This window comes from Mus caroli, unplaced genomic scaffold (genome assembly GCF_978045245.1).
Source record: "Mus caroli unplaced genomic scaffold, Mus_caroli_1 scaffold_6, whole genome shotgun sequence".
Classification (NCBI taxonomy): Eukaryota; Metazoa; Chordata; class Mammalia; order Rodentia; family Muridae; genus Mus; species Mus caroli.
The window spans coordinates 14,139,429-14,156,873 of record NW_028227261.1 but is presented as its reverse complement, the minus strand read 5'-3'; positions in this window follow the sequence as shown (position 1 = coordinate 14,156,873).

Here is a 17,445-nt window from a genome sequence, read left to right as displayed (position 1 = left end):
AAGTCTGCTACTGCTTCCCAAGTGATAGTTTTGCTTCCTTGTATAAACCTTGTATAACCGGTCAGGGTTATATACTACATAATAAAATCCTGCCTTTAAAAAAAAGTTGGCATAATAACACATGCCTATTAACCCAACCAGCACTCAGGAAGTGCAGGCAGGAGGATTGTCTCAAGTTTGAGGCTTGGCTGGGCTACATAGTACAAGTGAGACCGTGTCTCAGAAACAAATGAATAAAAACCTTAACACAGGGAGTTGGCCTCTGAACAACCTCCACCAGTGTCATCAGTGGCCTCGGGGTGTGCATGACATTTCCTTGGAACATAGGCTGTGACAGTGTTTTCTGGAGTGAGGGAGACAGCACTTTGATTCAGAGACAGTATGAAGTAGACATGTCGTGAGCCCCAGTGGGTTAATGCAAGATGACATGTGCTGGATACAGTGTGTGGGCTGGGAGCCAGGACCTGGACCAGAAGGTCCTGAGAAACTGCCAGGATGTTTTAGGGAACCACTCCTCTGTTGTCCATCATGCATACCTTAAAGGCCAGGTGCAGCAGTGCACCCCTATAATCCCAGCACTTGGGAGATAGAGGCAGGAGGGTCAGTTGTTCACAGCCAGTCTGGACTTCAAGCAACCCTGTCTCAATAGGACAAAAAGTTGGGGACTAGAGAGATGGCTCAGCAGTCTGGATCAGTTGTTTCTCCTGCAGAGGACCCTGGTTTGGTTCCTAGCACCCATGTGGCAGCTCACTACCATCTGTAACTCTACTTCTAGGGGAGCCAATGCCTCCTCCTGGCCTCCAGGGAGGCTCCTATATGCACACAGTACACATAAGCTCACACACATACAAAGAAAGAAAGAACAAAGTCTTGTTTCTGTGATTACTACTGAGCCCTTGCTGAATGCCAGGTTCTGGGTTGTACTGGACCACATGGGCACATCACACTGGAAGCATGGCCTTTTCTTTAAAATACAAGGAAGCAAAATGATCACTTGGGAAACAGTAGCAGACTCTTAAAAAGGAAATAAATGAGGTCCCAGGACAGAGAGTAACTCATAGGAGGCATTCTAGTGTGACCGGATGCTGTGTGCATCAGGGATCTCCAGAGAAACAAGGCATACAAGGGACGCCGTATCAAGAGATGGACTGAAGGAACCGGGCTCACATAGGTGGGTGAGGACAAGTACCACGATTTGCAGTTGGCAAGCTGGAGACAGAAGAGTTGATGCTGCAGTCCCAAGCCAGGGCGGTAGAAGGCTTAGTTGAGCAGTCAGGGAGAGTGAGTTTCTCCTCTGCTGCCTCTGTGATTTACTCAGGCCCCGAATGGATTGACTGATACCAACATCATGCTACACAATCACTCGATTTAAGTGTGTTGATTTGGCTAGAAATAGCTGCAGTAGACACACTTGGGACTAAGCACACATCTGAGCACTTTCCAGCCCAGTCAACTTGACACATGAAGCTAACCACAATCTCCCAGAGGCTTCTGTATTGGATGGCTTCAAGCTAAATCTCATGTTCCCTCTTCTCTTACTTCCCTAGCCTCCCTCTCCTCTTTCTTTTCTTCTAGTCAGACTCTCAATCACTCCTATTTTTGTTTTTGCTTTTGTTTTTTGGTTTTTTGAGACAGGGTTTCTCTGTGTAGCCTTGGCTGTCCTGGAACTCACTTTGTAGACCAGGCTGGCCTCGAACTCAGAAATCCACCTGCCTCTGCCTCCCAAGTGCTGGGAATAAAGGCATGTGCCACCACTGCCCGGCCTTCAATCACTCCTTTACTTGCAAGCATCATGGGCTGACTTCTTATCTGGTTTCCAAGGCAACCTCAGCACGTTCAAGGCTCTGACCCTTGAAGGAAGGTAGCCTTCTGCAGAGCAGATCACATAGGCAAACTGAAGTTGATCATCACATGAAATTAGGTGTTGTTTGAACTCTTGTTTGTATATCACAGTTAGCAACGAGTCCTTAACTGGGGAGAGTAAGCCTGAAGGGGCTTTGCTGCATTTGGGCATAATATTGTAATAGTCTCCTCTGCACAGTCTTAGGGGACATCCTGTTGGTCCTTAAGCTGTGAAGCCTCTTGGAGAGAAGATTCCTTCCCTGGGAGATACGTAAACAACATTCACCAGTGACAAACTCAGGTAGGAGGTACAATTCCACCAAAGCTCACTGCGATAACAGAGTTGATTTGGCTTTGTTACCAAGTAACGAGTGAGTGGTTACTTGTGGGAGCATGGGTGACCTTAAAGCAGCCACAATGGGAGACTCTACCACCAGCAGGGATGACATCTTCCCATGGCTGTACAGACGGAGTTCTGCCCCTAGTCCTTTCCCACTTTTATCCCCAAACCTTGAGGCCACTTGCAATGAGAGTAGAATCACATGCAACTGGTTGGGAGGGCAGCCAGGTACTCAGGAAAGGCTCTCGTGACCCTCGCTGCCTATTCCTTCTATGAGAAAATGTCCACAGTCAATAAAGCCCTGCTGTGATTTTTCTTTTGCAAGTGGGCCCAGCAGAACTCCTGAAGATGGCAGCGGTTTGGCCCAGAGGATAGTCCTGTACTACTGGGGTTGTCCAACCTCCTTCCATCTCAGGTCTTTTGCATAGTCCTAGCTTGTCCCAGAGGAGGTTGAGGCTATTCTACCTGACTCCCTCTGTATACTCATTCCCTAAACCATTGTTCCCACTTGGCACCCAAGTCTCACCTCAATATTACCTCATCAGAGGGGCCTCTCCTGTCCAGCCCAGGAACTTCTTACTGGCTGCCCTCTGTGATAACTAAACTTGAGTGTCCTCTTTCCTGGGCTAAAGGATGCCCAGATATGTGATATAGCATCTTTTCTGGTGTGTCTGAGAGAGCGTGTCTAGGCAGGGTCAGTACATGATTTCTTCCTACTTACTTGCAGTGTGGACGAGCCCAGCCCATAGTTGAACGTCCAAAGAAAATAAAATGGTATGCCCTGTTTGGAGAACTGTAATTCCATCTTACACTGTGTTTTAGTTAGGGTTTTACTGCTGTGAACAGACATTATAACCAAGACAACTCTTTTTTTTTTTTCTTGGTTTTTTGAGACAGGGTTTCTCTGTATAGCCCTGGCTGTCCTGGAACTCACTTTGTAGACCAGGCTGGCCTCGAACTCAGCAATCTGCCTGCCTCTGCCTCCCTAGTGCTGGGATTCCAAGACAACTCTTATAAGGGCAACATTTAACTGGGACTGGCTTACAGTTTCAAATGTTCAGTCCATTATCATCAAGCGAGGAACATGGTGGCATCCAGTCAGGCATGGTGCAGGAGGAGCTGAGAGTCCTTTATCTGAAGGCTGCTAGCAGAATATTGACTTCCAGGTAGCTAAGATGAGGGTCTTAAAGCCCCACACCCACAGTGACACACTTACTCCAACAGGGCTACACCTACTAATAGTGCCACTCCCTGGGCGGAACATATACAAACCATAACACTCTGTTTGGTTCTTATGGTTGTCAGCTGGGATGTTGCTTGCTTGTGCACAATCTTTCTGGACTATATCCTAAACTGCAGGAACAAAGTCTACGATTGTCCTTCTTACTACATGCCCAGTGAAGACTTGGCTTGAGTTTCAATGATCCTAATAAATATTTGTGAAATCAGTGGATGGAGGAGATGAACTGATAGGTGGGTGGGTGGGTGAATGGGTGGATGAAATATGGGTGCTTGTGTGGGTTGCACACTGATTCATAAAAATAGGTGGGTTGAGCCGGGCATGGTGGCGCACGCCTTTAATCCCAGCACTCGGGAGGTAGAGGCAGGTGGATTTCTGAGTTCGAGGCCAGCCTGGTCTACAAAGTGAGTTCCAGGACAGCCAGGGCTATAGAGAAACCCTGTCTCGAAAAACCAAAAAAAAAAAAAAAAAAAAAAAAAAAAAAAAAAAAAAAAAAGGTGGGTGGGTGGGTGAATGCAAGAGTGTCCCATCTGGGTGGATGAGCAGCTGGAAGGATAGATAGATGGGTGGGTGGCACATATGGGTGAATAGATATGAAGCTACATGGCCAGGTGGATGGATGAATAGATGGTGGGTTGGCTGTACATGGGTGAGCAAATACATGGGTGTATGGGCAAAGGAATGGGTGAACACGTGGGGCAGTGTCTGCAGATGTCCATCCAGGTGGGTGTATAGCTAGTAGGAGGTGTCTTAGTCAGGGTTTCTATTCCTGCAGAAACATCATGACCAAGAAGCAAGTTGGGGAGGAAAGGGTTTATTCAGCTTACACTTCCACGTTGCTGTTCATCACCAAAGGAAGTCAGGACTGGAACTCAAGCAGGTCAGGAAGCAGGAGCTGATGCAGAGGCCATGGAGGGATGTTCTTTACTGGCTTGCTCAGTCTGCTCTCTTAGAGAACCAAGATTACCAGCCCAGAGATGGCACCACCCACAAGAAGACCTCCTCCCTTGATCACTAATTGAGAAAATGCCTTACAGTTAGATCTTGTAGAGGCATTTTCCCAACTGAAGCTCCTTTCTCTGTGATTACTCCAGCTTGTGTCAAGTTGACACAAAACTAGCCAGTACAGAGGGTTATGGGGAAACATTTGGGTGAGTAGAAAACTGATGGCTGCATGTGGATGGTGAATATACATCAGGGTGTATGGCCAGGTGAGTGGACTGTAGATAGGACGGTTGTGAGTAGGGGGGTGGTTTGAATGGACAGGTGGATGGGTGATATGTAACGAAGCAGACAGATAAGTGACTGATTTCCTTCCGTTTTCTAAAAGGAACCCATACTCTGTGAGGAATATGGCCAACAAGATCAGTGTTGAGTACATTAAAGAAAGAGCCCTCTTTGTCTTGCAGAAGACACACAGGGCACAACTCTGAGCTCAGGGCTGCGGTGATGTCGGGAGCTGTGTTGGTGCTCCTGGCCTGAGAATTTACACATCTCTATTGCAGCTTGGACTGCTGGCTATGGATGTAACCCCAGACCTCACCAGGGCTTCCCCCCTCAAAGCAAGGACAAAGAAGGCCTTGGGTCACACCACTGGGACACATCAGGGCAGCTCCGTCTACTTGACACAAACAGTCTTGGCCTTGTGACTGCGTGCTGAGTGGTTTTCATTTGTGACCATCTGACCCCTAATTACTTCTGTTAATTACTTGGACAGACTTTCTGCACAAAAAGAGCTTAAAACCCAGGGAAGTAGGAAGGGGTGTCCTTCATCTGTCCTTGTCCACCACCTGCTCCCAAAGGAGACTACTGGTTCGGGTTCTTTGGTTTCCCAGGGATTTAGTCTCTCATTGACTCTGTGCCGAAACCGAGGTCAGCCTGTCATTTTGATGGGTCCTCTCAGGAGCCAATTCTTTAGCTAATCCCATGTCTTCTAAAGTGACTGATTGCTTACTGGAGACACATGTGACAGTGGGAAAGGGAGGGGAGGAGAGGGACAAGGCTCCTGGTCATCTGTTCAGTGCAGCATCAACCTCTTGAGTTCTTTGTGCTTCCCTCCCCCTTCCCCATACAAGGAAAGGCCTGTGTGGGGCAGCCCTGTCCATGGACAGGTCAGTACCTCACTGGGTGTATGTAGGGGTGTGTGCGCTTGTAGCCCCAGCTTTTGGGAGGATGAAGCAAGATGATTGCTGTGAGTTCTAGGCCAACCTCAGCTACAGAGTAATACTCTGTCTCAAAAACAAACAAACAAACAAACAAAAAAAAAAAAAGAAAGAAAGAAAGAAAGGAAGAGAGAAAGAAAGAAAAAGAAAAAAAGAGAAACCATCCCAAAGGATAACACGCACAAAGAAGGGTGAGCAGAAAAAGTACTTGTTCCCAAGAATGAAGACTTGAATTCTATCCCTGCAGCCTGCATGGTGGAAGGAGAGAATTGGCCCTTGAAAATCGTCCTCTAACTTCTGCGTGAGTGTTACACCAAAAATCAAAAGTCCAAACAAATACAACCTATGCCTTGCTAAGTATAATGCCTATACTAAAAAGCCTGCAGCATTTAGAAGACAACGAGCTGAAAAGAGCCAGCCTAGGGTGCAGTTCCACAAAGGGTGGGAAACTCAAACCCATCCTGGACAAGGCTGGAAAGACGGCTCAGCAGAACATTTGTCGCTGTTGCAGAAGACACGGGTTCGATTCTTACCATCCACATGGCAGAGCCTAACCACATGTAACTCCGTATTCAGGTGATCTGAGGCCCACTGCTGGCTTTTTGGGACACCAGGCACACATGTGGTATACATACATGGCAGGTAAAACTCTCATTCACCTAAGAAGATTGTTTTTTGTTTTTCAAAACAGGGTTTCTCTGTGCAGCTCTGGCTGTCCTAGAACTCACTCTTTAGACCAGCCTGGCCTCGTACTCACAGAGATCCACCTGCCTCTACCTCCTGAGTGCTGGGATTAAAGGCGTGTACCACTACTCCCTGGCTTACCTAAAATCTTTTAAAAGAGTTATTCTAGCTGTGTGGAGTGGCATATGCCTTTAATGCTAGCACTCACTCACAGGACAGAGGGTGATAGATCACTGTGAGTGTGAGACTAGCCTGGTCTACATAGTGAGTTTCAGGCTAGCCACAAAGAAGCCGTGTCTCAAAAAAAAAAAAAAAAAAAAAAAAAAAAAAAAAAAAGGCATCTTGGACAAGAATGAAATCCTGACATAGAAATAAATACATGAATAAATAGATACATAAAAATAAATAAGAAAGCTATCTTTATCTTCCTAAGCCCCAACTTTTGCTTCATATGAATAAATAAGTACCAGCCAGGCAAGGTTACAGAAGTGAGAAAAGTAACTGACACAAGCCAGAGGCCATGCTAGAGTCTGTTTACCTCCTATAGAGAGCGGGAAAGGTCCTCAGCCCTGAGCGTTCTGCAGCTCCTACCAGGAATCCTTCCCCAAGTCTGATTCCAAGATGGCTCAGCTCTGGGCTCCCTGTCCTAATTTGTCCCATCATCTTGAATGTTTATCTGTTTTCCTCTCTGTTGGGAAACTGATGTTGGATGGATGGGTTGATAGATGGGTGGGTTGGTGGGTGAATGGCTGGGTAAATGGATGAGTGGATGGATGGGTGGGTGAGTGAATAGGTGGATGGATGGGTGGGTGGGTGGATAGGTAGATGGATGGGTGGGTGGATGGATAGATGGGTGGGTAGATGGATGAGTGGATGGATGGATGGGTGGGTAGATGGATGAGTGGATGGATGGATGGGTGGGTGGATGGGTACATGGAAAGAGCTCCTTAAAGGCCTTTGCAACCCCACAGTGCTTGTGGGCACCTGTCTCCCAGCAGGTACTTGCTGGGTAGTTATAGTCATTAAGAGTAATTTGTGTGTCTGTCCCTTAGGGGAGAGGTTGGTGTGGGGGACTTGAAGATGGGCCCATTTCCCCGAGGAAAACCTGGGAAGGTATCTTGTGCCTCAGGAGTGTGTAATTTGCATCCAGACTGGTATCCAGGCAAGGGCACAGAGAACTGACGGAAGTGGTACTGCCCTGTCTAATGGAACTCAGGGAATGAATGAGTGAATGCATGAATGATGTGACCTACCTATGGTGGTTCTCTGGGCTTAGTGTCCTCTCCTATAACCTACACTGGGGCAAGAGCAAAGGCTCTAGAGTTGGGATGCTCACAGTGGGTGTGAGCATCAGCTCTCTTCTTACTGTGCAGCATGGGTCAAGTTACTTAGTCTCCTCGACCTTGATTTTCTCTTTTGTAAAATGGACAAGGTGTATCCCTAACCTCATGTGACTGTTGTGGGGACTCAGTGGGACCTCGGATGCAGGGCACGATGCATGGGGTATGCCTCTGAGGTCCATTTTGATTTCAGATTGAAGACTGTGGAAGATGCCAGGGACCTGCAGAGCCTGGCTTTCCTCCCTTTTACGAATGAGAATCGTCCCTCAGGCAATTCCTGCCTGCTTCCCCCTGTCTTCTCTCCCCACTGACGCCCTTTGAATTCTATTGAGATCCTTCTGCTGAATTCTCTCTGCACCAGTAAAGGAGAGACAGAGGGCTCGTGCCTCTCCCTATGTCAGACAGAAGTCCTTATCTAGCTCTGAAATGGTTCAGGCTTAAGAAACTTCAGAGCTTTCTGTTTTTGCTGTTTTGTCTTTGTTTTGAGTCAGGGTCTTATGGAGCCCAGGCAAGGCTCAAACTGAAGGTGACCTTGAACTATGCTTCTCCTGCTCATACAACCTAACTGCTGGGATGGCAGACATGTATCCCCACTCCTGAATCTGGATCTATTGAACTGAAAAAAAAAACCATAGAGCGTCCTGTATTTAACTATTTAGTCAGAGTTGACTAGGGTGGGCTTGAAGAAAAGTGGGGTTCACTTGCCCCCTACTGCTCAGATGCCCTAGAGGATGCTGGCACCTCCAGCCCCAACAGTACTTTTCTTGTTCCTTTTTCCTCTCCTTCATGACCTCTTCCTTCCCATTCCCAAAGCCTGGATGGGGAGTTCAGTGAAGAAGACTCAGAAACTCTGTTCAGCTTTAGATCCATTCCCATCCTATCCTGTTGTCATGTTAATAAGGATGACCTGGGGATCTAGAGCTGTTGAACCCCTGTGTTTCCTTACAACGTGATCTGAATGCAGAATTGATGGGCTGTGCTAACTGAGCCTCAAAGGAAGCAGCAGTGGTCAGAGACCCACTTTAGGGACTGCTCAGATGATGATGACTGGGCTCTGCCTCCTGGAGCCTGCTACCTGTAAGGAGTCAGGATGTTTAGTATGCTCCTGGTACCCTCTCCTAGAGAAGAGACCAATAAATAGCATGAGAGATGGGAACGGCGGTCAGGTATTCAGAGGTCAGAGGGAGGGCTTCTCTGAGAAAATAAGACTTGGAGGGTGTAGTCACAGGGGACATGGAGGTGGACAAGGAGACAGCAAAGAGGAGAGACCTCCATCCCTCCAACCCCCGTACCTTTGCTTGTCTCCCCATCCACACCCAGCCAAACTCAAGACAGCCAGCTGCTGTTCCCTGAGTCAGCTGCCACTCCAGCCTGGGCAGTCGGTGACTTTCAATCTCTGGGGGAGAGAGGCCCCCTCTGTGTGGCCTGGAGGCAACTCAATGTCCCCCTGTGATGTGTAGCTGGGATTTATCTCTCCCTGACACTCTTCCCAGCCGGCTAGTCGGCTGCAGCTTCAATAGACCCGGAGTGCTCTGGGATGAGCCCAAGTTCATTCAAGAGACAGAAGCCACTCAGGGAGAGAAAAGAGCTGTTGATACCAGAAAAGAATGGCTGAGCCACTGAAAGACTTGAGATACATCCAGACACAAGACATCAGGGCCCTGGCGGAGTGGGGGTGGGGAGCTGCCTGGATAATGAATTTATTTATCACTCTGACCAGACTGTCTTCAAGGCAGTCAGGGACATTGTGGACACTCTGGAGAATCCAGTTTGAGGTCCCGAGAACAAAACCAAACTTTTGGATCATGCTCCTTGATGAAGCCGCAGAATAGATTTAAACTTCCAAGGGCATCTGAATAAACCTAAGTTAAGGAATGAAGGGCATGGGGAGATGGCTCAGAGGTTAATGTGTGTACTGTTCTCTTTAGAGGATACTAGAGAGAGTCTTAGCACCCACGTCAGACGACTGTGAGCTGCCTGTAACTCTAGCTCCAGGTCTGGCATCTTTTTCTGACCTCCATAGGCACCAACACTCATGCAAAAATACACATAATTAAAAACAACAACAACAACAACAACAACAACAACAAAAACCAAAAAATGTTAAGGACAGAGTAAGAGCGCCCACATGTGGCGGTACAAAGTACTGCATTCTGAAGCATCTGACCTTGGAAATGGCATTTTTATTTTTCAGAATTAGCTTTTATTTTCCATCCCCAACCCCACTCCCAGGTTCCATACCCGGCAATGTATAAAACTTGACATGGTGAGCTGGTCAGATGGCTCAGCAGGTAAAGGTTCGAGCAACCAAGCCTGATGACCTGAATTTGATCCCTGAGGCCAACAAGGTAGGAGGAGACTGCGAACGACTGGGAAAGTTGTCTTCTGCCCTTCACACCTACTCTGTGGCACACACACACACACACACACACACACACACACACACACACACACACACATGAATATGCACAGGCACACACACACACAATATAATAATAATAATAATAATAATAATAATAATAATAATAATAATATAACAACAAAACCATCCTGGTTGCCTGGTGTGGTGGGTGGTGCACATCTGTACTCCTAGCACTCGGAAGGCTGAGGTAGGTGAATTGATACCAACCTGCTTTACATAGCCAGTAAGACTCCGTCTCAAACAAACAAACAAACAAACAAACAAACAAACAGCCAACTAACCCCCAAACCCTGCCATGGCCTATAATCCCAGCACTGGGAGGAGAAGGTAGAGAGATGAGGAAGGAACTCAAGGTCGTCCTTGGCTGCCTCTGAGGCCTTCCTGTGCTACATCAAAGGATGCAGAGCTGACAAGGTGGATAGATATGTAGATTATGCTGCAAGCTTCCTGGGAGATGAATGATAATACCATATTTCCGTTGCTGACAGAAGCAACACAGGTGAAAAACAGCAAGGCTTCAGTTTTTAAAGACTTGTTTTTATTGGGCTGGAGAGATTCTTAAAAGCATTGGCAGCTCTTCCAGAGGACCTGGGTTTGATTCCCAGGACCCATGTAGTGGCTCACAACCATCTAACTCCAGTTCCAGGGCATCCAGTGTTCCCTTCTGTCCTTCATGGGAACGTGGGTACACACACACATATATATATATGCAGAAAAAATGCCCATACACATAAAATAAAAATAATTAATCTATTTTTATTTATGTGTACATGTGTTTGTCTGTGGGAGTGTGTGCCACAAATGTATGGGTGTCCATGAAGATGTCTGCCAACAGCATCCCCTGGAAATTAATCTCCTTCCTTTCTTCCCCCTTCCTTCCCCTACCCTCTCTTTTTCCCTGGGGAGGGAGATAACTAATTTTATTTTATATTTTGTGGATCTGGGGATGGATCCAGGACTTTGCATATTCTAGACAGGTGCTTTTTGCTTGAGCTCCATCCCCCAAACTCCCTTCCTTTCCTTCCTTCCTTCCTTCCTTCCTTTCTTCCTTCCTTTCTCTCTCTCTCTCTCTCTCTCTCTCTCTCTCTCTCTCTCTCTCTCTCTCTCTCTCCTTTCTTTCTGTCTTTTCTGGCCAATTAGATGCTGAAAACTATTCAGGATCACCAAGTGGGAGGGGCCACTGCACCAGGGCAGCATCTATGGTCTCTCTCCAGAGGAAAGATGGATTTGAATTTCTAACAAGGTTGAGTCTTCTCTCTGTGGCCACATCAAAGTAGGTCATGAATCTGCTCCCACAGATTTCCCTGTCAGAAAGAGAGCTGGCGCTCAGCCTGGCTCTTGATGGGAAGTTAATAGATTATTTCGCACCCAGAAGCCTTTGGTCTGTAAGGAGATGCTGGGGATAGAGAGTCAGATCACAGTGTTAAATGCTGGGGGGGAGGGGATAGCCTGTTTTGACAGCAAGTTAATTTTCAGACAAACTCGCTGGCACCCTCCTATGAATATGGATGTGTTTAAAGAAAGATGGAATGAGAAGCAATTACCGCCCAGTGCACAGTTTTCTTAAAGTGTCTCTTTCTTGTGATGCACAGAATGGAAGCCAGGGCCTTGTGGATGCTAGACAAGTGTTCTGTGTCTGAGCTGTACCCTTGGCCCTTTCAAATGTTATTTTTGGTGATTTAGTTTTTTTAATTAATTGATTTTATGTGTGTGTTTGTGTGTATTCGGGCGCGCACCTGCCTTTCTGTGAACTACATATGTTCACTGTCTCCAGAGGACAAAAGATGGGTATAGATCCTCTGAGATGAATCACAGGAGGTTGCAAGCCACCCAATGTAGGTGCTAGAAATTGAAGTCAAGTCTGCAAGAGCAACTAATGCTCTAGTGTTGAGCCGGCTCTCCTGTCTGTCTGTCTGTCTGCCTCGCTCTCTTTCTCTCTTTCTCTATCTATCTATCTATCTATCTATCTATCTATCTATCTATCTGAGGCAGGATCTCAGAAAGGGCTCAGACCCTGCTACCAGAATCTGCAGACTAGGTCAGTAGTCTCATGTTCCTGAATATAAATCAGGGCCTTGCCAGGATTTGCACAGGCAATCCTAACATCTGCTGGGGCTGCATCTCTGGAACTAAGAAAAGTGAGACTGAGGCACAGTGACGTAGCTCAGTGGCAGAGCTCTTGCCTAGCACCTGTGAGGCTATGGATTGCTCTTCAGCATCACAGAATATAAAAGAAGTGGAGTTGGGAGTCATAATACCTGGTTGTACCTTGTACAGAGAGGATTTAGATGAGACACTGGCAGTCCAATTAATCAAAACAAGGGGAAGATTCTATAGGCCCTACATAGTGATCAGAATGCCCGGCTCTCGGGGCAAACAAATGCCAGCAGACTAGGTGACTCCAGGCTAAGGCCTGGGTATCTACCTCGTTGAACAAGGCTGTAAAGTGCAGGAGCAAATGTCAGTTTGAAGATGACATTTTTGAGCAGGGGCAGAGTGATCCCCTAGTATGCACTAAATCCTGGATTCGGTTCCCAGCATGAACTTCAGTGTGTGTCTGTGATCCCGGTCCTGGGGAGGAGAAAGCAGGAAGATCAGGCAGATTCTGGTAGCAGGATTCATGCGCCGGAGATTGCTGTGGGTTGAATGGAAGCTGGTTCTGCTCTGCTACAGGCCCTGGTGATTTGACTCTTTTGATGACCCTTATTTCCCCTCCTAAGAACTCCTTTCCAGAATTGGAATGTTCTTACAGAGAACTCCAGTTTGGGGGGGGAATCTGGCGCCCACGCCTGGCCTCAGTTGGTATTGCAGGCCCATGATGCACTTGCATATATTTAAACATATAAACTTTTAAACATATAAACATTTAAACTTGCATATATTTAAACAAATTTTAAAAAATTACCTTTTAAATTATTTTTGTTTGTTATTTACTTGTAGTGCTGTAGATGGAACCCAGGGTCTCTGGAGCCCACTGAACACACCTGGAAAGTCATATCTTTTTTTTTAACTCCTAGAAATGGCAACATGACTATTTATACTCAAACATTTCTTAATAGTGATTGTTTAAAACTGGGCATGGTGGTACATTCCTTTAATACCAGCATTTGGGAGGCAGGCATATCTTTGTAAATTCAAATCTACATAGTGAATTCAAGGCCAGCCAGGACTACATAGAGAGACAAACAAACAAACAAACAAACACCCCTGACTTGTAGCAGTAGTCACAGGCCTCCGCATGACTGGCTCACTGGAAGACTTGATTTTCTGAGTTACTTAGCAAAGACTTGTATGTCTACCTCTGCTCTCAGCTCTCTGCTCTTCCCAGTATGCACGGGCTTCCTTACCCCTTGCTAAAGCCCTTCTTCCTGCTACATAGCTGTCTGCTGTCCTGTGGCAGAACTCAAGGGACACGGAATTCTCTCTCTCCTCCCCGTCACACTTCTTTTCTAGGAACTGCTGAGGTTTGCAGCTTGTCTGCCCTTGAATTTCCCTTTAACGATCAAATTGTCCCTGGCTTAAAAACCCAAGCCCCAAACAACATAAAAGCTACCATGAAAAATAATGGTGTCAGTAAAAACTCAGGCCCTGTGCTCTGTCCAGCAGGTGGCGAGCATAACCTACAACCTAGATTTTTCTCTTTTCTTTTCTCTTCTCTCTTCTCTCTTCTCTCTTCTCTTCTCTTCTCTTCTCTTCTCTTCTCTTCTCTTCTCTTCTCTTCTCTTCTCTTCTCTTCTCTTCTTCTTCCCTTCCCTTTCCCTTTCCCTTTCCCTTTCCCTTTCCCTTTCCCTTTCCCTTTTTTCCCCTTTTCCCTTTTCCCCTTTCCCTTTTTTCCCTTTTCCCTTTCCCTTTCCCTTTTTTCCCCCTTTCCCTTTTCCCTTTTTCCCTTTCCCTTTTTTCCCCTTTTCCCTTTTCCCCTTTCCCTTTCCCTTTTTTTCCCTTTTCCCTTTTTTCCCCTTTTCCCTTTTCCCCTTTTTTCCCTTTTCCCTTTTTTCCCTTTTCCCTTTTTTTCCCTTTTCCCTTTCCTTTCCTTCTTTTCTCTTTTCCCTTTCCTTTTCTAATTTTAAATCTTGGCTTCACTGGAGGTAAAGGTAGAGTTGAATTAGATTGAATCAGTCAGTTTGGAGAGGAGTTTGAGCCAGAACGGCTGAGTTGAACCAGCCAGCCAGAACTCAGAAAGAACAAGAAAGGGTGAGCTTAGCCAGGCGGTGGTGGCGCACATTTTTAATCTCAGCACTTGGGAGGCAGAGGCAGGCGGACTTCTGAGTTCGAGGCCAGCCTGGTCTACAAAGTGAGTTCCAGGACAGCCAGGGCTACACAGAAAAACCCTGTCTCAAAAAAACCGAAAGAAAGAAAGAAAGAAAGAAAGAAAGAAAGAAAGAAAGAAAGAAACAAACAAACAAACAAAGGTGAGCTTATTCAGCAGTAAGTCTTGGAAGTCAAAAACGTTCTAGGCCTAGTTAACATTGTATGAGGCTAGAAGCTTCCAGGACTAGGTCTAGGTTAGCAGTCAGAGGCAATAGGCCCCTGAGATGACAATTACTACAGGAGAATAAAAGTTACTTTTACATATTAGTTAGATCAGCAGGCATGGTGGCGCAGGCTTAACTGTGAGCCTGCCTGCAACCTGGGAGACTGGAGAAAGAGGGCTGCATGCTTCTTGGGCTACATACAGGGTAAGTCCAAGCTAGCCTAGAAAACCTGAAGACACCCTGTCTCCTGTTCACTTCTTTAGATATAAAGAGAGTGGCATCTCCTGGATCTGGAGTCACAGCACTCGAACCTGGGTCCTCTGGAGTCACAGCCAGTGCTCTCAATCACTGAGCTCCTTCTTCATCTGCATGTCTTCCCTTTTCAACTCCCGGCTTCCAGTCCCAGGGGATGACTGAGCATACTCCCCCACCCAGCTCATCCTCAGCAGGTCCTGGATGGGTCAAGGAACTGATTGCATCAAATGTGTCACCTCAAAATGTGCAGGGATTAGGGACTGGGTGAAACCAGTAGCCCATTCATGACCCACTCCATGACCATCAACGCTGACAAGTGACCACATATATCACCCTGAGGCTTGGGGGGCTGCCACCACCACTGACCTCTGCCTCACTTCAGCCTTTGTCCCTAATTCATAATGCTTCCCGACTGTCCCTCACCAAGCGCAGTGTCAGTCATTTCTCATGAGCTCACCCTTAGAGAAATAGGTTGGACAGTGCCTTTTCAAACACCGCTGAGCACAGTGCAGGTGTGAGCCCCTCTTTCTTCTGTGCCCCCTTTCTTTCCCATTCTTTAGCTCAGACACACTCCCCCCTTTTTTCTAAAGAAAGCATTTAAAAATTATTTATTTATTTTATATGAGTACACTGTCACTGTCTTCAGCCACACCCAAAAGAGGGCACCAGATCTCATTGTGGATGGTTGTGAGCCACCATGTGGTTGCTGGGATTTGAACTCAGGACCTTTGGGAGAGCAGTCAGTGCTCCTAACTGCTGAGCCATCTCACCAGCCCTCAGACACACTTCCTATGGAGGAAATCACAGCCTACTCTCTCTAGCTCTGGCTCACCCACCAGGCCTTCTAGTGGGGTAGCTCTGTGTTCATTTCCTACCCCAGTTCGGCCCTCAGCTTCCCAAGTGGTCTTCTAAGACCTCAATTCAGGGAGAACCGAGATAAGTTCCTGCATGCAGAACATATGGGAAGGGCGATTCTGAGCTGGAGATGCTGACGCATGTGAGGCAGGGGAGGATTTCTCGAGCTGAAAGAAGACAGATGAGGAAAACTGCGGCTTGATTTTCCAATTATTTGTTTCTTGAGATGAAGTCTTGCCTACGGCAAACACCAAAATAGATAAATAAATAGATAATAAATAAATAAATAACAACAACAAAATCTTTCCTCCCCAAGAAACTTTCACCAGGGGGCTGGAGAGATGGCTCAGTGGTTAAGAGCACTTGCTCTTCTTCCAGAGGACCCGGATTCGATTCCCAGCACCCACATGGTGATGCACAAGTGTCTGTAACTCAGTCCTAAGGGATCCTATGGCTGGCCTCTCCTGGCCTTTCCTGGTACACACACATATATGCAGGCAAAACACCCATACATTTAAAAAGAAAAGAAAAGAAAAGAAAGGAAAGGAAAGGAAAAGAAAAGAAAGGAAAGGAAAGGAAAAGAAAAGAAAGGAAAGGAAAGGAAAGGAAAGGAAAAGGAAAGGAAAGAAAAGAAAAGAAAAGAAAAGAAAAGAAAAGAAGTTTTACCTAAGTGTGGTTGCACAGATCCTTAGACTCAGCACTTAAGAGACAGAGGGAGGTGGGTCTCAGGCAGCCTGCTCTATTAGGCTTGCCCGGGCTACATAGTAAGAGCCTGTCTAAAAAAAGATAGAAAGACAAAAAGGAAAGTTAAAGCCAGGGGCTGGGAATGGAGCTAAGTTGGTATAGTGCTTTCTTCCATGTATGATCCTAGGTCGGATCTCAGTACCGTACAATCCAGGCTTGGTGGATCAGGTCTGCAGTCCCCACCTCAGGAGGGAAAGGCAAGAGAACCAGGCATTCAAGTCTAAATATGGAATTCAAGCCTAAATATGGAATTCTAGGTTAACCTGGCCTATATGACACTGTTTCCAAAATCTAAAAAGCAAACATACACACACACACACACAGACACATACACACGCACACATGCACACTACCATCACCACCTCAACAAAAGAAATTTGTAGCTGAGTGTTGTGGTGCACAACTTTAATCCCAGTACTCAGAGGCAGAAGCAGGCAGATTTCTGTGAGTTTGAAGTCAGTCTGGTTTACAGAGTGAGTTCCAGGACAGCCAGAGATAAGTAGTGAGACCCTGGTTTTAAATAGATAAACTATATACACACACACACACACACACACACACACACACACATATATATATATATGTGTGTGTGTGTATGTGTGTGTGTGTATGTGTATATGTGTGTGTGTGTATGTGTATATGTGTGTGTGTATATGTGTATATGTGTGTGTGTGTATGTGTATATATGTATATATATGTGTGTGTGTATATGTGTATATATGTATGTATATATATGTGTGTGTGTGGGTATATGTGTATATATGTATGTATAATGTTAAATTTAAACTGGAGCTATGACTCAATGACTAGTAGCACTAGTTTCTCTTGAAGAGGATCTGGGTTCAATTCGCAGCACTTATGTAGCAGGAGTTCACAACCCCATGTAACTACAGTGCCAGGGGATATGGCCTCTGTAGGATTACACACACACAAGGAATGCTTATAGGCACCATAAACATAAACATAACGCCATAAACATAAGGTTAAAAATAAACATGCAAAAAAGAATTTAAAAAAACCCATTTGTTTGTCTGTTTAAGGGGCAGGGTCTCACTGTTTAGCCTTGGCTGGCCCGGAACTCACAGAGAT